Source organism: Mus musculus, chromosome 14 (assembly GCF_000001635.26).
Source record: "Mus musculus strain C57BL/6J chromosome 14, GRCm38.p6 C57BL/6J".
Taxonomy (NCBI): domain Eukaryota; kingdom Metazoa; phylum Chordata; class Mammalia; order Rodentia; family Muridae; genus Mus; species Mus musculus.
Window position 1 is genome coordinate 92,598,441 of NC_000080.6, and position 24,405 is coordinate 92,622,845.

General features: G+C 39.0%; 1 pseudogene; it reads right to left on the reverse strand.

Moving 5' to 3' along the window:
• Nucleotides 3,930-6,033, reverse strand: Gm7232 (predicted gene 7232; annotated as a pseudogene).

Genomic DNA, 24,405 nt, shown 5'->3' on the forward strand with positions numbered 1-24,405 from the left:
GCCTCAATAGATACAAAAATTTTGAAATTGTCCCATGTATCCTATCAGACGACCATGGCCTAAGACTGATCTTCAATAACAACATAAATAATGGAAAGCCAACATTCACGTGGAAACTGAATAACACTCTTCTCAATGATACCTTGGTCAAGGAAGGAATAAAGAAAGAAATTAAAGACTTTTTAGAGTTTAATGAAAATGAAGCCACAACGTACCCAAACCTATGGGACACAATGAAAGCATTTCTAAGAGGGAAACTCATAGCGCTGAGTGCCTCCAAGAAGAAACGGGAGACAGCAAATACTAGCAGCTTGACAACACATCTAAAAGCCCTAGAAAAAAAGGAAGCAAATTCACCCAAGAGGAGTAGACGGCAGGAAATAATCAAACTCAGGGGTGAAATCAACCAAGTGGAAACAAGAAGAACTATTCAAAGAATTAACCAAACGAGGAGTTGGTTCTTTGAGAAAATCAACAAGATAGATAAACCCTTAGCTAGACTCACTAAAGGGCACAGGGACAAAATCCTAATTAACAAAATCAGAAATGAAAAGGGAGACATAACAACAGATCCTGAAGAAATCCAAAACACCATCAGATCCTTCTACAAAAGGCTATACTCAACAAAACTGGAAAACCTGGACGAAATGGACAAATTTCTGGACAGATACCAGGTACCAAAGCTGAATCAGGATCAAGTTGACCATCTAAACAGTCCCATATCACCTAAAGAAATAGAAGCAGTTATTAATAGTCTCCCAACCAAAAAAAGCCCAGGACCAGATGGGTTTAGTGCAGAGTTCTACCAGACCTTCAAAGAAGATCTAATTCCAATTCTGCACAAACTATTTCACAAAATAGAAGTAGAAGGTACTCTACCCAACTCATTTTATGAAGCCACTATTACTCTGATACCTAAACCACAGAAAGACCCAACAAAGATAGAGAACTTCAGACCAATTTCTCTTATGAATATCGATGCAAAAATCCTCAATAAAATTCTCGCTAACCGAATCCAAGAACACATTAAAGCAATCATCCATCCTGACTAAGTAGGTTTTATTCCAGGGATGCAGGGATGGTTTAATATACGAAAATCCATCAATGTAATCCATTATATAAACAAACTCAAAGACAAAAACCACATGATCATCTCGTTAGATGCAGAAAAAGCATTTGACAAGATCCAACACCCATTCATGATAAAAGTTTTGGAAAGATCAGGAATTCAAGGCCCATACCTAAACATGATAAAAGCAATCTACAGCAAACCAGTAGCCAACATCAAAGTAAATGGAGAGAAGCTGGAAGCAATCCCACTAAAATCAGGGACTAGACAAGGCTGCCCACTTTCTCCCTACCTTTTCAACATAGTACTTGAAGTATTAGCCAGAGCAATTCGACAACAAAAGGAGATCAAGGGGATACAAATTGGAAAAGAGGAAGTCAAAATATCACTTTTTGCAGATGATATGATAGTATATATAAGTGACCCTAAAAATTCTACCAGAGAACTCCTAAACCTGATAAACAGCTTGGGTGAAGTAGCTGGATATAAAATAAACTCAAACAAGTCAATGGCCTTTCTCTATACAAAGAATAAACAGGCTGAGAAAGAAATTAGGGAAACAACACCCTTCTCAATAGTCACAAATAATATAAAATATCTTGGCGTGACTCTAACTAAGGAAGTGAAAGATCTGTATGATAAAAACTTCAAATCTCTGAAGAAAGAAATTAAGGAAGATCTCAGAAGATGGAAAGATCTCCCATGCTCATGGATTGGCAGGATCAACATTGTAAAAATGGCTATCTTGCCAAAAGCAATCTACAGATTCAATGCAATCCCCATCAAAATTCCAACTCAATTCTTCAACGAATTGGAAGGAGCAATTTGCAAATTTGTCTGGAATAACAAAAAACCTAGGATAGCAAAAAGTCTTCTCAAGGATAAAAGAACTTCTGGCGGAATCACCATGCCAGACCTAAAGCTTTACTACAGAGCAATTGTGATAAAAACTGCATGGTACTGGTATAGAGACAGACAAGTAGACCAATGGAATAGAATTGAAGACCCAGAAATGAACCCACACACCTATGGTCACTTGATCTTCGACAAGGGAGCTAAAACCATCCAGTGGAAGAAAGACAGCATTTTCAACAATTGGTGCTGGCACAACTGGTTGTTATCGTGTAGAAGAATGCGAATCGATCCATACTTATCTCCTTGTACTAAGGTCAAATCTAAGTGGATCAAGGAACTTCACATAAAACCAGAGACACTGAAACTTATAGAGGAGAAAGTGGGGAAAAGCCTTGAAGATATGGGCACAGGGGAAAAATTCCTGAACAGAACAGCAATGGCTTGTGCTGTAAGATCGAGAATTGACAAATGGGACCTAATGAAACTCCAAAGTTTCTGCAAGGCAAAAGACACCGTCAATAAGACAAAAAGACCACCAACAGATTGGGAAAGGATCTTTACCTATCCTAAATCAGATAGGGGACTAATATCCAACATATATAAAGAACTCAAGAAGGTGGACTTCAGAAAATCAAATAACCCCATTAAAAAATGGGGCTCAGAACTGAACAAAGAATTCTCACCTGAGGAATACCGAATGGCAGAGAAGCACTTGAAAAAATGTTCAACATCCTTAATCATCAGGGAAATGCAAATCAAAACAACCCTGAGATTCCACCTCACACCAGTCAGAATGGCTAAGATCAAAAATTCAGGTGACAGCAGATGCTGGCATGGATGTGGAGAAAGAGGAACACTCCTCCATTGTTGGTGGGAGTGCAGGCTTGTACAACCACTCTGGAAATCAGTCTGGCGGTTCCTCAGAAAACTGGACATAGTACTACCGGAGGATCCAGCAATACCTCTCCTGGGCATATATCCAGAAGATGCCCCAACAGGTAAGAAGGACACATGCTCCACTATGTTCATAGCAGCCTTATTTATAATAGCCAGAAGCTGGAAAGAACCTAGATGCCCCTCAACAGAGGAATGGATACAGAAAATGTGGTACATCTACACAATGGAGTACTACTCAGCTATTAAAAAAATGAATTTATGAAATTCCTAGCCAAATGGATGGACCTGGAGGGCATCATCCTGAGTGAGGTAACACATTCACAAAGAAACTCACACAATATGTATTCACTGATAAGTGGATATTAGACCCAAACCTAGGATACCCAAGATATAAGATATAATTTGCTAAACACATGAAACTCAAGAAGAATGAAGACTGAAGTGTGGACACTATGCCCCTCCTTAGATTTGGGAACAAAACACCCATGGAAGGAGTTACAGAGACGGAGTTTGGAGCTGAGATGAAAGGATGGACCATGTAGAGACTGCCATATCCAGGGATCCACCCCATAATCAGCATCCAAACGCTGACACCATTGCATAGACTAGCAAGATTTTATTGAAAGGACGCAGATGTAGCTGTCTCTTGTGAGACTATGCCGGGGCCCAGCAAACACAGAAGTGGATGCTCACAGTCAGCTAATGGATGGATCATAGGGCTCCCAATGGAGGAGCTAGAGAAAGTAGCCAAGGAGCTAAAGGGATCTGCAACCCTATAGGTGGAACAACATTATGAGCTAACCAGTACCCCGGAGCTCTTGACTCTAGCTGCATATATATCAAAAGATGGCCTAGTCGGCCATCACTGGAAAGAGAGGCCCATTGGACTTGCAAACTTTATATGCCCCAGTACAGGGGAACACCAGGGCCAAAAAGGGGGAGTGGGTGGGCGGGGGAGTGGGGGTGGGTGGATATGGGGGACTTTTGGTATAGCATTGGAAATGTAAATGAGTTAAATACCTAATAAAAAATGGAAAAAAAAAAGATTGTATGGCTATAACAAGATTATATCTAGTAAGGGGATAATACAGATATATATATATATATATATGGTAACAATTTAAGTAGTTTTATTATTCCATGTTACTTGTTTTGGGTCCCTGTGGAACAATGCTACACCCTCTTCTTGGACTGACTTAATCCACCTCTTCAATTGTGGGGCCTGAAGAAGCACCACCAGATGGGGGAGCTCCTCCACCTGGGAAGCCACCAGGCATTCCCCCAGGCATGCCACCAGCACCAGCACTCTGGTACAGCTTGGTAATGATAGGGTTGCAGACTTTCTCCAGTTCTTTCTGCTGATGCTCAAATTCTTCCTTCTCTGCAGTCTGGTTCTTATCCAGCCAGCTGATGATTTCATTGCACTTGTCAAGAATCTGCTTGTCTTTATCATTGATCTTGCCTTGAAGTTTCTCATCTTCCACAGTTGCTTTCATGTTGAAGGCATAGGACTCCAGTGAATTCTTGGAGGAAACTTTATCTCTCTGCTTCTCATCCTCAGCTTTGTACTTTTCAGCTTCTTGGACCATGCGCTCAATATCTTCCTTACTCAAGTGGCCCCTGTCATTGGTGATGGTGATCTTTTTCTTCTTTCCTGTGCTCTTAACTACAGCAGAAACATTGAGGATGCCATTGGCATCGATGTCAAAAGTAACCTCAATCTGAGGAACCCCACGGGGTGCTGGAGGGATGCCCGTGAGCTCGAACTTTCCAAGCAGGTTGTTGTCCTTGGTCATGGCCCTTTCACCTTCATACACCTGAATGAGTACACCAGGCTGGTTGTCAGAGTAGGTGGTGAAAGTCTGTGTCTGCTTGGTAGGGATGGTGGTATTGCACTTGATGAGGACAGTCATGACTCTGCCAGCAGTTTCAATACCAAGGGAAAGAGGAGTGACATCCAAGAGCAGCAAATCCTGAACGTTCTCAGACTTGTCTCCAGATAGAATGGCTGCCTGGACAGCTGCACCATAGGCAACAGCTTCATCGGGGTTAATGCTCTTGTTCAGCTCTTTTCCATTGAAGAAGTCTTGCAGAAATTTCTGAATCTTGGGGATTCTGGTAGAACCACCCACCAAGACAATATCATGGATCTGTGACTTGTCCAGTTTGGCATCTCGAAGGGCTTTCTCTACAGGGTCCAGTGGGCCACGGAACAGGTCAGCATTCAACTCCTCAAATCGAGCCCGGGTAATGGAGGTATAGAAGTCAATTCCCTCATAGAGAGAATCAATCTCAATACTGGCCTGGGTGCTGGAGGAAAGGGTGCGCTTGGCTCGCAGGCGGTGCGGAGACGGCGGACAGCTCTCTTGTTCTCACTGACATCTTCCTTGTGCTTTCGCTTAAACTCAGCAATGAAATGATTGACCATTCGGTTGTCAAAACTTTCTCCACCTAAGTGGGTGTCTCCAGCTGTTGATTTGACTTCAAAACTTCCATCCTCAATAGTCAGGATTGACACATCAAAAGTGCCACCTCCCAAGTCAAAAATGAGCACATTCCTTTCAGCTCCAACCTTCTTATCTAAGCCATAAGCAATAGCAGCAGCAGTTGGTTCATTGATGATTCGAAGTACATTGAGGCCAGCAATAGTTCCAGCATCTTTTGTTGCCTGTCGCTGAGAGTCATTGAAGTAAGCCGGCACTGTGACCACAGCATTGATAACAGTCTTTCCGAGGTACGCTTCTGCAATTTCCTTCATCTTTGTCAGAACCGTGGAGGACACTTTCTCTGGGTAGAAACTTGTTGTCTCCCCTTTGTATTCCACTTGGACCTTGGGCCTGCCTGCATCATTCACCACCATGAAGGGCCAGTGCTTCATATCAGACTGAACAACAGCATCATCAAACCTACGCCCGACCAGACGTTTGGCATCAAAAACTGTGTTGGTGGGGTTCTTTGCAACCTGATTCTTGGCCGCATCCTGAATTAATCTCTCTGTGCCGGTGAAAGCAACGTAGCTCGGCGCGGTGCGGTTACCCTGGTCATTGGCAATAATTTCCACCTTTCCATGATGGAAGACACCCACACAGGAGTAGGTGGTCCCAAGATCAATGCCAACTGCAGGTCCCTTAGACATGGTTGCTTGTGGGTAGGCCCGGCTGCGCTGACGACGAGACCAGGAATGCCCGGCAGCTGCCTCCGCGTTCAATGAGACCCAGATATATTTTAATGTGTCCTACATTTATTTGAGGAAAAAAATCATTATGTTTCAAATACTAACACCTACTATTGTTAAATAATTTCATACTCAAGTATTTTTGTCTATTTATAGCATTAAATCTTAAAATTTTATCTTTACTAGTTGACTATTTTAATATGCAGTACAGAAGTTTTAGGCTTTTTTATGTGATTATAAATTTATGCCTAATAATAAATCTATATCAAAAATCTCCTAAAATATGTTGAGGCTCCAAACACACATACTAACATTTCCATCATAGTTAAGTCCCTAGTCTCTGTTGGTCAAGTTCTGTTCTATGCGGTCAATCTGCATAGATCTTCCCATCTGTTCTGATCTTGTGTCAATAGTACTGTGGCTCTTCTGATGCCTATTCAGATTGCATTCTGTTGTCCTTTGAGTCTGGAAGACAAGTTCTCTATCCTATAGACTTTTACAATGGACTCATATTTTTTATTTAAGGATCACGACCTCAAAAATATTGAATTTAACCTCTATTAATGGAATGGAAAATATGTTCATGATTAGATTTCAGTGTACTAATACAGTATATAGCTTGGAATAGTTTATAGCAAGAGTAGACAAAATTTGGATTCTCTCCTTTTCCTTTAGTGCTGTTGATCTGCTCTGTTTTCTGTGGTTCTGTTTTCTATCTTCTACTGTGTGTATACTTACTGTATATCTACTGTATGTCTACTGTGTGTATACTGTATATCTACTGTATGTCTACTGTGTGTATACTGTATATCTACTGTATATCTACTGTGTGTATACTGTATATCTACTGTGTGTATACTGTATATCTACTGTATATCTACTGTATATCTACTGTGTGTATACTTACTGTATATCAATCCCTCTTCTCTGCTGCTAGTAAAGAGCTTTGCTCTATCCTCATTAAACAGCACAGATTACATGTAATGTGAACGGAATGAGAAACTCATTTTTTAAATCTTTATTAAATTGTTTTATTTATTTACATTCTAAAGTTGTCCCCCTTCCCACACACCTCTCCCTGAGTTCTTCACCCAATCTCCCTCCCCCAGTTCTGAGAGGGTGCTCCCTCACCCACCCACACAACCCCACCTCACCCTCAGCTGCATCCCTCTTCCTTGGCACACCAAGTTTCCACAGGACTCATCCTCTCCCCCTGAGGCCATACAAGGCAGTTCGCTGCTACAGATGAGCTAGAGGCCATGGACCAGCTCATGTATGCTCCTTAGTTTTTGGCTTAGCCTGGGGAGTTCTGAGGAGTCTGGGTTAGGTGACACTGTTGTTGTTGTTCTTCTTTGTCTTTGTTTGTTTGTTTGTTTTGGTTTGTTTTGGTTTGGTTTTTGGTTTTTTTGAGACAGGGTTTCTCTGTATAGCCCTGGCTGTCCTGGAACTCACTTTGTAGACCAGGCTGGCCTCTAACTCAGAAATCTGCCTGACTTTGCCTCCTGAGTGCTGGGATTAAAGGTGTGTGCCACCACCACCCAGCTACTGTTATTCTTAAGGGGTTGCAAACCCGTTCAGTTCCTTCAGTTCTTCCTTTAACTATTCCATATTGATCCCTCCCCTCAATCTAACTGGTACCTGTAAGTATCTGCATTTGTCTGAGTCAGTTGCTAGTATAGCCTCTCAAAAGACAGACATGCCAGGTTCCAGTCTGCACTCAAAATTATGGCCTCATAAATAGTGTCAGGATTTGGTGTGTGTGCATGGGATGGATCCCAAGTAGGGCTAGTCACAGAGAGGTGTTTCTTTCAGTTCTGCTCTATTTTTTTCCACTGCATTCCCTTTAGACAGGAACAATTCTGTGTTAAAAATTTTGAAGATGGGTGGATGGCCCCCCTGGCTCATCCTGGGGGCCATGTCTATCTATTGGAGGTGTTATCTTCTGGATTCTTCTTCCCAATGTTGGGCATTTTGTCTAATGTTGTCCTCTTTGAGTCCTGGTAGCCTCTCACTTCACAGGTATCTGGGACTTGTTAGAGATTCCTGCTGCTGCCTACTCCCAACTGCTGCATATTTCAGTTCATTCTCCTGGTCCTCTGGGCATCTCTCCTGTCTCACCCCATACCTCATCCTGCCCCTCTTTTCCTTTTTCACCTCCCCACTCACCTCTCTCACCCAAATCCATCCCTCCCTCTGTTCACATGATTATTTTGTTCCCTTTCTATGTATCCACACTTCGGCCTTCCATCTTGTTAAGCTTCTTAGAGTCTGTGAGTTATGTCATTGGTATTCTGACATAACTTTTTGAATAATACGCACTTATCAGTGAGTACATACCATGCATATCCTTTTGGGTCTGGGTTACCTCACTCAGGATGATATTTTTAGTTCCATCCATTTGCCTGCAAAATTCACTATGTCCTCCAGAAAATATTTTCAACAGAAATCATAGAAGAAAACTTCCCCAACCTAAAGAAAGAGAACTATTTTTATAAAGAAAAATATTTTAATTTTACAAAAGAATGGTACTTTACTGACCAAAACTGACCCTAAATAGCACTCAAATACCCCAAACAGGTGTTATCGATCTATAATCTCATGTTGCTTCCAAAATTAATGGTGGATTATTGTCTTCTTTAGGATTGATTCCAACCTATCCAACCTTTCCAGAAAATGATAACAAACACACAAATATGCACATACATCCAGACACACACATAGGCAGACAGGCAGACAGACAGCCACATAGACGCAGACACAGACACACACAGACACACAGACAGAGACACAAATGCACATGTATGCGCGCGCGCGCGCGCGCACGCACACACACACACACACACACACACACACAAGACATTATTCTGTGTCCTGTGTTCGGTCATGAAGAAATACATAATTTAAGATAAATTAGTCTATTTTTCTTAGCTTGTAAAAGTAGATTACATGGGAAGTCCAAGGCACAGTAAGGATGGTTAATTTGTTTTCTTAAAGACAAGTTGAACTTAAACAGGCTGCATATACAGTAGGAACACAGATTGCACATATACTTGTAAATGATATTAAGACATATTTTATTGGTTTGGTTGCATGGTTTGACAATAGTTTTTTTTTTTTTTTTTTTTAGTAGATAAGAGGTGTTTTCAGAAAAGCTATTTCTATATAAGACAAAGTATTACTGTCAGCTGTACATTAAAATATACTGTGTACATTGCTATCGTATTAGCTAGGGTTTTATTGCTATGAAGAAACACCATGACTAACAGTACCTTATAAAAGAAAACAATTACTTAAGGCTGGCTTACAGTTTCAGAGATCTAGTATATCATCATCATGGCAGTAAACATAGCAGCATGCAGGCAAATATAGGGCTAAAGGAGAAACTGAGAGTTCTACATCCTCATATAAGGGAAACCAGAAGACTGACTCTTCCTTGCTGGGCAGAGCTTGGGCACTGGAAGCCCTCAAAGCCCACCTACATAGTGGAACAAGTATGTCCTTTTCTGGATTTTGGAACTTTTTCCTCCTGTTAGGTTGTCTTGTCAAACCCTGGTGTGAAAACTTTTACCATTTGTTTTGTTGTGCTTGGTTGTTGTATCTTAGAAGCCTGTTCTTTTCTGAATGAAGACACAATGGTTGTGGATAACAAGGAGAGGACAGGTAAGGGAGAGATAGGTGGGTGGATAAATGGGAAATTGTGGATGGGATGTCTTGTATGAGAGAAGAATCCATTACCAATTAAAACAAAAGGAGTGCACAGTAATGATTCAGGTGCAATGTTAAGTGCTGAGCCATGGGAAAGTGAAGAGAATTAAACAAAGTCATCAGTTGGATTTATTAATGCTAACCTGTATATACAGGGAGAAAGAAAGCCATGGGCTACCTTGTACCATACTGGGATTCTGTGAACAAGAATACCAGATATGTTCCTTCAATGATAGCTCTGGATATCTATGAGCAAATAAAAATTAGTGAGTATTTCTTACATATATTATTCTGTTTAAATAGAAACAAAGCAATTTTCCTCTCTTCTCCTTCTTAACCTCTTTCATATTTGTCTCCTTATCAATCAAATTTATATATGCTAAATTGTGCCCACAAAATTCAAGAGTCCCAGACTATTATTCAATACACGTAGAACATGCATTACAACTGAATAAACATATCCACATGGTAGTAAAAATACCTGACATTTAATATATTTATACATAATTTAGAATTGTAATGGTTATTTTAAAACTGTCTTCTTGAGTAAATATGAATATATAACTATATAGAAATGTAAGTAAATGAACGTTAATTCCAATGCTCACTACACCTCAGGCATTGAACTGTGCACTTGATTTCTGTATGATTTATCTTCTGTGCTCCTCATATTTGATACACTTTTGACACTGCTAAATTACATTTTTGTGTGTTTTGTATAATAGTCAACATTGCTATACTAATGGTAATAGAAAATAATCTTTTTCTTTCATTTTAAAATTTAACATTTGAAGAACTAAAATCACATACAAAACCTCAGGTACCTTAGCCCCATATCTTTTCTAGCCTCTAAAACTGTTCAGTCATATACAGCTTAACATAGAAAAGAATCTTCCAAATCATAGTGATTTGGGGACCCATTTGTATTAAATTCTATTAGTTCTTGCATTTAATTCCTTTGTGACATGCCTTCATGAAAGAATAATACTTACTATTCCACTCATGTTTCCAGAAAAACAGAGGTAATGTTCATCCAAAAAGTGTTGAGTGTCTTATTTTTTTCCTTTTTTTAATGTTTTAACTTAATTTAATTTTTACACTCCATATTTTATTATACCCACCCCTGATCGACACTCAGACTGTTCCACGTCCCTTACCTCCTCCCCAGCCCCAGTCTCCGTGTGGATGTCCCCAACCACCACTCCACTGTTGCAACCTCCCCTCCCCCATTATCCCTTCCTCTTCTCCTCAGAGAAGAGGAAGTTCCCCATGTGTATCATCAAACCCTAGGACATTTAGTCACAGCAGGACTAACCACATCATATCCCACTGAGGCCCCACAAGGCAGTCCAGTTAGGGAAAAGGAATCCAGTGGCAGAAAAACTCAGACAGCCCCTGCTCTGGTTGTTTAAGGATCCACATGATGACTAAACTGCACATCTGCTACAAATATATAGGGGGTCTAGGTACAACCCCTGAATGATCTTTAGTTGGTGGTTCAGTCTGTGAGCCCCCATGAACTTAGGTTAGTTCACACTGTAGGTCTTTTTATGCTGTCTCCCACTCTTTCACAATACTTCCTGAGTTCCACCTGACATTTGGCTGTGGTTCTCTTGATCTGTTCCTTCCTGCTGCTCAATGGATCCTCTCAGGACACAGTTGTGCTGCATTCCTGCTTTCAAGCATAGCTGAGTATTGTGTCAGGGATTGTCTCTCACATTGGATTGGTCTCAAGTTGGGACAGTAATTAGTTGGGGGTTCCCTCAATCTCTGTTTCATCTTTATGCTGGCACATCTTACAGGCAGGTCAAATATGGAATCAAGGTTTTGTGGGTAGGTTTATTTCCCCCTGCCTCCACTGGAAGTACCTCCTGGCAACAGGAGTTAGTCACTTCAGTCTCCATATCCCTTGTTTGTAATCATTTCTGCTAATGTAATACACATATCGTCCCTGGAGCTCTGCCATCACCGGTCTCCAAGAGTTTCAGAGTAGCTCCCCACCAATTTCTATACTCATTCATAGCACTCTTTCTCCTCCCCTGTCCCATAACTGATGCTCATTCCTGTTCCCTTACTCATCCCCACTCCCATCCATTTCTCTCTCTCCATCCACTTCCAATGACTATTTTGTGTCCCCTTCAGAGTCAGATTCACACATCCACCGTTGGAAACTTCTTATTACCTCGTTTCTTTGGGTCTGTGGATTGTCGCATGTGTTTCCTGCACTTCATTGCAAATGTCAACTTATAAGTGAGTACATATAATATTTGCCTTGCTGGGTCTTGGTTACCTCACGCGAGATGATAATCTCTAGGTCCATCGATTTGCCTGCAAATTTCATGATGGCTTTGTTTATAATAGATGAATAATGTTCCATTATGTGGATAGACTACATTTTCTTATCCATTCCTTAGTTGAGGAACATCTAGTTGTTTCCAGTTTCTGGCTATTACAAATAAACTCCTATGACCATACTGGAGAAAGTCCCTGTTTTATAATGCAGCACCTTGTGTATATGCTGAGGGGTGTGGTGTAGCTTAGTCTTGGAGTAGAACTGTTCTCAGTTTTATGAAGAACCCAAATTGATTTCTAAAGCTGTTGCACAAGTTTGCTCTCCTACCAGCAGTGAAGGAGGATTTCCCTTACTCCACATCCTTGCTAGCATGTGATGCCACTTGCATTTTTTATATTAGCGATTCTGTCAGGTATTTTGGAATCTCCGAGTCATTTTGATTCAAATTTTCCTGATGACTAAGGATGTTGAACATTTCCTAAAGTGTTTCTCAGTCATCTGAGATTCATCTGTTGACAATTCTTTTAGCTCTGTCCTCCATTTTTATAATGGGTTATTTGGTTTATCAATGTCCAATTATCTAAGTTCTTTATATATCTTGGATATTCATCCCTTGTCAGATGTAGAGTTGGTAAATTCTAACCAAACCAGTGAAAGACCTGTATGAAAAGAAGTTCAAAAATTCAAAGAAAGAAACTGAAGAAGGTACCAGAAGTGAAGATATCTCCCATTCCTGGTAGGATTAACATAGTGAAAATGGCCATCTTACCAAAAAGCAACCTAAGGATTCAATGCTATTTCAATCAAAATTCTTACACAATTCCTCCTCCTCCTCCTCCTCCTTCTCCTCCTCTTCTTTTGGAGGGGACTGTTTATTTGGCTTATATATCCCCCACATTCTACCTTTGAAGTCAGAGTAGGAATTGAGAGAGGGGCAAGAAACATGAAGGCACACTACTCACTGGTTTGCTTCCATGGTTTGGTCAGCTTTCTCTTTTCTTTTTCTTTTTCAAATCCACTTTATATCTCATTCATTGTTTCTTCCTCTCAGTCATCTCCTCACTCAGTTATTCATGTCACTTCTCTTCTGCCAAGTCTCATAAGCTAGGTTCATCGTCTGCCACTGAGGACAGACAGGGTAGCCCAATTAGAATAACTTATCCCACAAACAGACAACAGCTTTTGGGATAGCAACTGGTCCAGATGTTGGGAACCCACAACAGGACCAAGCTGCATATCTGCTACATATATGCAGGGAGGCCTAGGTCCAGCTCATATATGTTCTTTGGTTGGTGGCTCAGTCTCTGAAATCCCTAGGGATCCAGGTTAGTTGACTCTTGTTCTTCTTGTGGAATTCCTATGCCCTTTGGGACCCACAGTCCTACTCTCACCTCTTTCATAAAGGTCCCTGTACTGGCTAGTTTTATTTCAACTTGACACAGCTGGAGTTATCACAGAGAAATGACCTTCAGTTGGGGAAATGCCTCCATGAGGTCCAGCTGTAAAGCATTTTTTCAATTAGTGAGGTCCCCTTGTGGGTGGTGCCATCTCTGGGCTGGTATTCTTGGGTTCTATAAGAAAGCAAGCTGATCAAGCCAGGGGAAGCAAGCCAGTAAAGAACATCCCTCCATGGCCTCTGCATCAGCTCCAGCTTCCTGACCTGCTTGAGTTCCAGGCCTGACTTCCTTGGTGATGAACAGCAATGTGGAAGTGTAGGTTGAATAAACCCTTTCCTTCCCAACTTGCTTTTTGGTCATGATGTTTTGTCTAGGAATAGAAATCCTGACTAAGACAGTTGCCAAGATCCATCCACTGTTTCATTGTGGGTGTCTGCATCTGATTGAGTCAGCTGCTTAATGGATACTCTCAGAGGGCAGCTATGCTAGACTCCTGTCTATAAGCCTGAGTATCATTAATAGTGTCAGAGATCAGTGCATTGCCAATGGAATGGGTCTCAAGATGTGTCATTGCCTATATACTTCTGTGCCCCATTTTTAGTTGGGTTATTTGGGCTGTTGGTATCTAACTTCTTGGTTTTTTCTTGTTTTTTTTTTTGTTTGTTTTGTTTTTGTTTTTTTTAAATAATTTTTTAGAATTAGCCCTCTTTAATAGGAAGTACTAGTGAAGATCCTTTCCCAATCTATAGGCTGACATTTTGGCCTATTGATGGTGTCCTTTGCTTTAAAGAAACTTTTCAGTTTCATGAGGTCCCATTTATCAATAGCTGATCTTGGAGCCTGAGCCATTGGTGTTCTATTCAGTAAAATTGTCTCCTATACCAATTCATTCAAGGGTATTTGTGATGGTTTGCATATGCTTGGTCCAGGGAATGACACTATTTAGAGATGTGTCCTTGTTGGAGTAGGTGTACCACTGTGGGAGTGGGCTTTAATACTCTAGTCCTAGCTTCCTAGAAGTCAGTATTCTGCTCCTCCTACACCATGTCTGCCTGGATGCTGCCATGTTCCTACCTTGAGCATAATAGGCTGAACCTCTGAGACTGTAAACCCGCCCCAATTAAATGTTGTCCTTGTAAGAGTAGCCTTGGTCAAGGTGTCTGTTCACAGCAGTAAAACCCTAACTAAGACAATGTTTCCCACTGTCTCCTCTATGAGATTCTGTGTGTCTGTTTTTACATTGATATCCTTAATCCTCTTGGACTTGATTTTAATTGAAATCATGAGTGACACCATTGATCCTAAAGAGTCATATAGTTATGGAGAGATACCAGAAACTATGGATGGATAGTTTATACACAACTCAGTAAAATAACAGCCATGGGCAAGTGCAGGTTTGGATTTTCACTAGAAGCCAAGCACGTTTACATTCTGAATATACACTGCAGCTCCAGAACTATAAGACCAAAAATATCTGTTACTTAAGGTCCATAGTTATGGTGCTATTTTTATGAAATCCCAAGTTAATGTGTGAGACAAGGAAAATATACTTAACATTAGGAAAAACATACATACATTAAATCCTTATATGTTCTTTGTATGCATGCATAAGAAAGAAAAAGAACATTCATCAAAGCAATAGAGATATGTGCATGTGCTAGCTGTATCTCACAGATACAATGAAAGAAAATGTAAAGGAAAACCAGAAATAATATTAGGATATTGAGAGACCAAAGAGAAATATCAAGCAGGATGTCTTGAACAGGGGCATTTTAAACAGAAGATGTATGGCAGTGGCCCAAAAATCAGATTTGTCCCATTGTGAGAGACAAGAGAGAGAAAGGGACATTTTACAGGTTGTCTGATATGGGATTGACATTGTTGGCGTTCAAACCAGACATTAAACAGACTTCATGCGGAAGTTGCCTTTTACTACAAGCATGGTAATGCAAAACCCTTAAGTGCATGAAGAGATGAGAGAGAGAGAGAGAGAGAGAGAGAGAGAGAGAGAGAGAGAGAGAGAGAGAGAGAGAGAGGAATTTTGTGACTTGGATAGATACTTCCTGGAGGTGACCAAACTTCTGCTAGAAAAAGTACATAAGTGTAGTGGAGAGTGTTCTCCTTTTGACAAGGCCTGAGGAGTGGGTCCCTGCAAGGGCTTGTGGGGTCATTCATACTGAATTACCCAGCCTTTCCTGAGGCTTGGTTTGCTTTTGTCTTGCATTTGCATTCTTAGCATTGTTACTGGAACGTTTTACTTTACTTTATATGTGACATATTTCCCCAGAATCAGAAAAAGTAAGCTTGGACAATGGTCCAGTTTTGTTTGTCTCTGAGGAACCTGGGAATGAAATAGACTTTTTATTCCTCTGTTTGTCAATAGCGCAGTTGAGTCAACACAAGGTCTTGGTCTTGGTTCATCAGCTAACACCTTTATGTTCTCTTCAGATGGGAACTTAGTTCTAACAAGAATTTGCTCTCCAAACTGTTTCAAACAGCAGTTAGTTGATTATCAAAAATTTAGACAGGTCTTGCTGAGTAATTGGTTCCATGACCTAATGTGAACATTCAGAGGAATCAAAGAAAGGTGCAGAAACTGACTCAGTTTACTAACTTGTTGATATCTCTGGCATTTGAGTAATTAGATCTCCTGATTAGGATATGGGAGATGATAGATGCCAATAATTACATCAATATTTTCTGGTTATGTAGTCTGTCATCTCTCTACACTGTTACTGCAATTCTACCAAACTCAGTCACTTGGAGACTATTCTAATTACTTGCTGAAGCTATGTTCCCTCTTTGTGTTGCACTTCATGGGTTAGCAGGAAACCACTGAGATTTAGGAAGAGAAGAAAGCAGAAAAGTGTAGTGTGTACATTATTGTTAAACATAGGAAGTCCTCAAAAGACACTGTACATGAGAAAAATGAAAAAATGAATGCAAAACCTTTCAGCTGTGAACAAAGAGATGCATAAATAAAGGTGGCCTGAGTAGTCTCAGTGCCAGTGTGTGTGAACTGCACCTTTTGGTCAAAGTCTTCTTTCACCTGTACCACACATCCTCCTCCAAGTTTTGAACTCTACCAGAGCTAGAACTCAGCAACTTCCTCACTCCTCTATGCACATCTAAGCTACAAGAGCAAGTATATGGCGCTTTGCTGCTTTTACTTGGGTAAATATGACACACTTATCCGAGGGCCATGTACTAAATTAGATAACTTTTTGGTTTTTTGTTTTGTTTTGTTTTGTTTGGGCCTTTCCATACATCATCTTATTCGTCCAATATTATTTTATGCTCAGGTCAAGGAAGAAAGGAAAAAGAAGCCACGTGGTAGGAGTGCCTTCTTTAGTTCCAGCACCCTAGAGGCAAAGGCAAGAGGATCTCTGAGTTTGAGGTCAGTGTGATCTATAAAGCAAGTTCTAAGACAACCAGAGCTACATCAAGAAAACTTGTCTCCAATAAATAAATAGATTTGAGAGAGACAGATATGTAGATAGATAGATGGATACATAGTTAGATAGATGAAAAGAAAAGCAAGAAACAAAGAAACAAAGAATGAAACTAAGAAAGAAGAAAGCATGCTATTTCTGTTTGTCATTTTTTGCTTTACCATGACACAATTCCCAAATAACCAACTTAATAAAGGAGGGAGGATTTAGGCGGTCCATGGTTTCAGGGGTTGCAAGCTAATCCTGGGCTTTGTTGATTCTCTGTCAATTGTGAACCTGAACAATTTGGCAGAAGAAATGTTACAAGGGTTACTCACCTGTGGTAGAATTCACAGTACAGTGCAAAAACAATAAAAAATTTTTTCAGATTTGAACAAATCTAATAAAGCAAAGACTTTACAAGAAAAGTAGATGGTTATTTTTTGCTATAGTCCACTGCACATGGGTGAGAGGCTTGCAAGTGCAGAATTTCTGTGAATACATAAAATGCGTAGGAAGCCAGAGAAGCTCTCATGACTCAGGATGTCCACACACATCATGTTTCGCAGTTTAGCGTGTGCTACAGATGGCTGGAATTCTGCTGTCCTTGTCCAACGCTCTGATACTTTTAAATTGTATAGACAATACTAAGAAGTTGCTTTTTTAAAATTAGGTATTGATTTCATTTACATTTCCAATGCTATCCCAAAAGTCCCCCACACCCTCCCCCACCCACTCCCCCACCCACCCACTCCCACTTCTTGGCCCTGGTGTTCCCCTCTATTGAGGCATATAAAGTTTGCAAGACCAATGGGCCACTCTTTCCAATGATGGCCGACTAGGCCATCTTCTGATACATATGCAGCTAGAGACACGAGCTGTGAGGGGTACTGGTAAGTTCATATTGTAGTTCCACCTATAGGGTTGCAGATCCCCCCAGCTCCTTGGGTACTTTCTCTAGATCCTCCACTGGGGGCCCTGTGATCCATCCAATAGCTGACTGTGAGCATCCAGTTGTTTTATAGTTGTATAATATGGTGTTTGCACCTGAATTTTGTGTTATTTTAATTCTAAATACAGGCGTTTATAAATATATATATATATATATATATATATACATATATATATATACATTACCCATATTTAAATAAAAAAATAGAAAAAGCTTACTATATTAAAATGCATTTTTTCTCAGTAAGGGTCACATACTTTGGATTTGGAAAACAGACTCTGCTAAGGATTTGTAAGGCATAGGTCATGTTAAAATGGATATAAAGTATGAAGACAGAAAATATATTTGAATAGGTTCTTGTTACAATAATTATTTCTAATAGTTTGTTTGTTTGTTTGTTTTATATATTTGCTTGTAGCTATTGCAAGAGGCAGACTCATTCACTAAAGCAGGCCGTAAGTAAAATCAAAATGCCATAATGCTAAAGCTATAACTATGAAACTGACCACTCTCAAATGCTATTTGTGGAATATTAATCTGCAAAGATTAACAAGAGTACAGAGATTCTTCTCTATTTTCTTCTCCTTGCCAGCACATCTTTTGACATTTCAATTTCCGTTCTGTGCTTGCAAATGGACCTTGCCTGTTGGAATTGAAGTAGGGTCAACGGTAGATATCAGCAAGTAAGCCTCATGAGTAGCTTTTAAGGAAAGATTGCAATCTGAGCAGAACCCTCAAGCCATTAGGGAATCTTACATAATCATGTGTACAATGAATTTGAAATAAGGATACCCACTGTGCAAAGTAATTCTGGATAGGCTCTCATTATCAACTTAAAGATGTATTTAGCCTAAGGTTTTGTAATATGGCCACAATTATAATAAAAAGATGTTGAAATTGTGGTAACTCATAAGGATGGAAGCTAATTTATTGTTAGATGAGTCTATACCATCTGGAGTATTCCTGCTGTGGTTTACATTGGACCAGAAAGTACTTCTCTTACCAGGACAAGATGTGGTCATAGGTGGACCATTCCATACGTGATGCCTCCGGGAAAGGCTGCCAGCAAGGATGCTTTCCTATTATCAGTAGCAAGGAGGTCAACTTTAGATTCTGGAACAGCAAAAAAAAAAAAAAAAAAAAAAAAAAAAAAAAAAAAAGATTCTGGAAAAATATTAGCTGTCACACTTTTGAATACAATATATGTTGGTAAGTCTCTGCTGAGGTCTACCTGGGAGATTACAGAGATTGTACTTCAAGAAAAATCAAGTAGCAACAAACAGTTTTTAGAATGTACACAACCAGATATTCCCAAGAGTGATCTGGGATGCAATGGGTAACGTAGAGAATAGACGCTGAATGGCCCGTGGTCAGAATCCATTGTCATTCCAGGCCTCAGCTAAGTCACAACTATTTCATTACATCCCACATGTCAGGAAGAGTTTATCCACTTCTTCTTAGTGGCTATAGCTCTCAGACTGAGGTCTGTAGGAGTCGTTTGGTGTTATCTTCCCAAGGTCTCTGACTGAGTCACTTGTTTCAAAGATACATGGCAGAAAAGGCCAGAAGCATCACTATCAAAAATGAAAATAAAAGAACGTTGCTTTTCTCTCTGACTGTGTGGCTTGAGACAGTTCATCTTATCAAGAAAAAAAAAAAAAAGAAAAGAAAAGAAAAGAAAAGAAAAGAAAAGAAAAGAAAAGAAAAAGAAAAAAATCTTCTCTCAAATACCATTTGTTCATGCTTTGAGGAAAAAGTCCCTTTCTTTTTCAGTTGCAACTTTCTTTTCTTTGCATCTTGATAAAGCAGACCCAAGATTGATTGACAATACAAGTACGTGTTTTCTTCATTCCAGAGGAAAAGTTTATAGGTTTGAGCATTCTGTATTGTTTAGGGGCTTTATGTATTGTTAGAACACCACCCTTGATTTCTGGAAAGTGAAGTACTTAAAGACGTCATTCCTGAACCTGCATCTTGCTCTGCATTTATTAGCTGTGAGAGAAGCAACATGCTTACTTTCTCTGTCTGGCATGTCAGTAATATATCAGAAAATCACATTAGAGATGAAATAAGTGAACCCATTAAAGACATAGAAAAAGTGGCTGCTTTGTAAGAAGTACTCTTAAGAACCTGTCTCTTACATGGCCCTAGCTTAATTTCCTAAGTCCTTTGTATTCAAAGTTCTCTGTGGATGACATATAAAGTATTGATGACAGGTATATAATATTACAGAAGATAGCAAAAAAAGAGGATGAATACATATATTGGGTATAAAAACAAAGACGATATGGGGGTAAATATATTTATTACCAGGCCAATTTTTTTCTAGGTTTTTACCTTTATATTTTTTTATTTTTATTTGTTTCTTTGTTTGTTGCCTTTAAGTCACACCACATACTTTTTTGAAATCAAGGCTTACAGTCTTCTTCCATCATTTCATAATCAATTATTCTCTTGAAAACTGAAACTGTTATAGAGCATTCGTGTCTTTCTTGTTTTCTCAGTTGCAGTTATGTGATGACTATGGTCCACTTTCGGGAAGAACCCAGGTGCATAGACACACAGAGTCTGGATGATACTGATCTTTGACCACTGAAAACTTCCCTGAATAAAGCTCTGATAGAAAATTGCAGGAATTTGTACCTTTTTCTTTGTACCAGTCAACTGTTCCCAATTATTCTTTGTGCTGTCATTTATACACACAGCCTGTACAGAAGAAATTTCCAGGGAAGAAACAGGCTGACATCCAACCTTCCTGGCTGCATTCTATTTTCTGACTTTTCTCAGTGACAGTCATGAAAATGCCAGGATCTAAATTGTGAGACTTGGGGATGGTATTTCTCTAGGTCTCAGGAAAAGTTTATGGGCACTTAAACTTTTTCAGTGGATTATAAAAGTATTTTGTCACTGGTGTAAAAACAAGTAAAATGCAAATGATTGTCTTAAGTCAAGTTATTTATAGTCACCATATGGGTATGAGTAAATTAGTTTCATACTGCATATTACATGCATTGCAAATAAATAGACACAGAACTTGTTACGTAAGTAATGGAGAAAAGTAATTTGGATTTTGTATATAATGTTAAGGTGATGTGGTGGTTTGAATAGGTATGGCCCCCATAGATTCATGTATGTGATTGGTTGGCCCGTAGGAAATGTAACTACTCTGAGGTGTGACCTTATTAGCAGTAGTGTATCACTTTAATGGTTCACTTTAACAGGTCTCCAAGGCTCAAGCTGTACCTCTTGTGTGTCAAAGATTCCTTCTGCTGCCTTCAGATCAAAAGATGTAGGATTTGCAGCTTCTTCTCCAGTGTTATGTCTGCCTATACGCTGCCATGCTCCATGATGCTAATGGACTCCTCTGAAACTATAAGCCAGCCCTGACTAAAAGTTTTCCTCTATAAGAGTTGGCATGGTCATTGTGTTTTTTTACAGCAATAAACCACCTAATTATCACAGTTGGTTTCACTTATTACACACACACACACGCACACATATGCTATAAATATTATCACTACATTATAAACTTGATGATGATGATGAACAATTCCTATATATTTGGATTTGCATTAAACACATGGTTAAGAGGTCACAGGGTTGATGAGATAGTGCAACTGATTAAGGTACTTGCTGCCAAGCCTAATGCCCTAATGTGATTCCCAAAACACAGAGAGTGTGAAGAAAGATGTTCACATACCTCCATATATATATATATATGCTGCAGCATGTATGAATACACACCCAGACACACATGTACACACAAAATCATTTTTAGAAATAAATAAATGTAATACAGTCTTTTAAAAATAGGTGTTATTTTTGCCTATTCTTGTCCACACCAAACATTCATTCAAGGGTATGTACTCTGTTCTACTTATCTGATGTTTCTCATTCTGCCTTGTAAGACATGCATAACTCTTGTGAGGAAATTGGTTTTATTATATTTCAAAGTATTTCTCTTCTCACTGATAGAATAATAACCATCGTAAAGGGTTTGGGCATCTCACATATTCCCTCCTTTCCTACCAACACTTCCTAATTCAAGTTCAAAATAGAATCTTTATACATACATGCTTTGCTTCAACTTGTAAATAGTTTGGTAAAAAATTGAAATATCCTGTAGTTTTTTCCTGTTGTTTTTTGATTTGTTTAAGAATGGTTACATTTCCTCCAAAACATATCTATTTATTACCAAATACTATACAAAGTTTGTTGCAGTAGATGGTTAACCCAGGTGACCATAACTACCTTCCCATGTTTGTCATGATACAGGACAAAGAACTATCAAACTTACTCCATGTCAGAGTAATATAAAAACCTATAAATCACAATTCAGAAGGAAGGATAATATGTGTTACATATGCATGGCAGCTGGTAAGGGAAGTTCTCACAGAGGAAGAAAGCTTTATTACAAGTCTCATGCTGGTAAAAGAGTGGCCACTCCCATATGTAAAATATGAGGATATTCTTAGCAAAAGACAGGGAAAAGAGTCTATTTTCTTAAAAAAAAAAAACACTTTGTCTTCTTTTTAAAGTTATTTTGATATATTTTATAGTTTTATTGCTAAGGGAAATAATTTTATATATGTAATTATTTCATAATTAGAGTCATTATTGCCCTGGCTAGATTACTGCTATTGTACAGAACAGGAATTAATTTGCTTTCTATTTCTATTTCAGCATGACCGGTATTGAGATGCTATTTAAAATGGATCTGAATGACATGTAAGTACAAAAAGAGGTCCTGCTGGTCTGGCCAATCCCCAGTTTATGCCGGAAGTAGAAACTCCGGCTGCTGACTGTTTCTTAGGTAGACACAAAGAACTTTCTCATTGGCAAAGTTTTCTTTTTTTCTCTTTTTTTATTACGTATTTTCCTCAATTACATTTCCAATGCTAGCCCAAAAGTCCCCCATACCCTTCCCCCTACTCCCCTACCCACCCATTCCCACTTTTTGGCCCTGGCGTTCCCCTGTACTGGGGCATATAAAGTTTGCGTGTCCAATGGGCCTCTCTTTTCAGTGATGGCCGACTAGGCCATCTTTTGATACATGTGCAGCTATAGTCAAGAGCTCCGGGGTACTGGTTAGTTCATAATGTTGTTCCATCGATAGGGTTGCAGATCTCTTTAGCTCCTTGGATACTTTCTCTAGCTCCTCCATTGGGGGCCCTGTGATCCAACCAATAGCTGACTGTGAGCATCCACTTCTGTGTTTGCTAGGACCCGGCCTAGTCTCACAAGAGACAGCTATATCAGGGTCCTTTCAGCAAAATCTTGCTGGTGTATGCAATGGTGTCATCGTTTGGAGGCTAATTATGGGATGGATCCCTGGATATGGTAGTCTCTAGATGGTCCATCCTTTTGTCACAGCTCCAAACTTTGTCTCTGTAACTCCTTCCATGGGTGATTGTTTCCAATTCTAAGAAGGGGCAAAGTGTTCAAATTGTCACTTTTGCATATTTAATGAGGAATCTTAAACACACTCCTATTACTCCTATTAATCCTTTAATTCACTTATGTTGTAGTTTTATCCAATCAATATTGAGTTTCTACGCAACTAATAATAATAATTGTTCAAACCCAGATAACTTACTTGTGATCCATATTTTGTGATTTGTGGCTGCCACTCTTTTCCTGTTCCTTTTGATCTTTTAACATTTTTATCCATATATCTGTTATTTTTTTCTTTACTCACTGTAATCCCTTTCTTTGTAAGACTGACAAACCTTAACATTCTCGACATAGTGTACACCTAATAAAGTCTACTGGTTTTGTCTTACAGTAATTAATGTGTGTGCTTTCTTAGGTGCCTTTGGTGACAGTTCTCAGGGACTATATTATTTGTAGATATATTCTTCTCATAGTCTTCTGTTCACATTCCCTGGCTTTACTTTGAAGAACTTTTCAGTCTATGTTCAGGTGTGTTTGCATATATGTATATATTTATATATGTATAATACATAATAAAGCCTCTGACTCTTTATGCTCAGAATTAATTATTTTTCACACAGATGATTGTGGTAAAAATAGATTCATTTTTTCCCTGTTTTTCAGTAAAACCATTTAATTCATTGATCTATTTACTTTTCTATTCTTTACTTTCTTTACTTAAAACTTGTAGATATTGATTCTTTTTTTTTTGACAGTTTTGAGAACATTTAAATTGTACTACAGTTTCTTTTTCTCATAGTTATCTATTATGTAATTATAAATTATAATTTTTGTAATGTTAATTCTCTTTCTTCTCTATATTTTAAAATTATTTTTATATTCTACTACTACTATTACCACTACTAATTATAATATATTGGGCAATTACAAATTTGGATTCATAGTTTTGATTCTACATATTCCATGTGGCAATATATAAATTGTGTCATTCATTTTCTGTAATTCTTCTCCAATTACTAGAAATTTAATATTTTTAGATTCCAAAACATATTATAAATGTACAGATGAATATAATTTTCATATGTATATTTCTGCTTTCAATATTTAGTGTTTCATCATATCTTTTCTTATTTTACAGCATTACAAATTAATATTAATTATCAGTCATTCCTGAATGAGAGGGATTTCCAGACATAGTCATGGACAACTGAAATGGCACAAAGAGTGACTGTAGTAG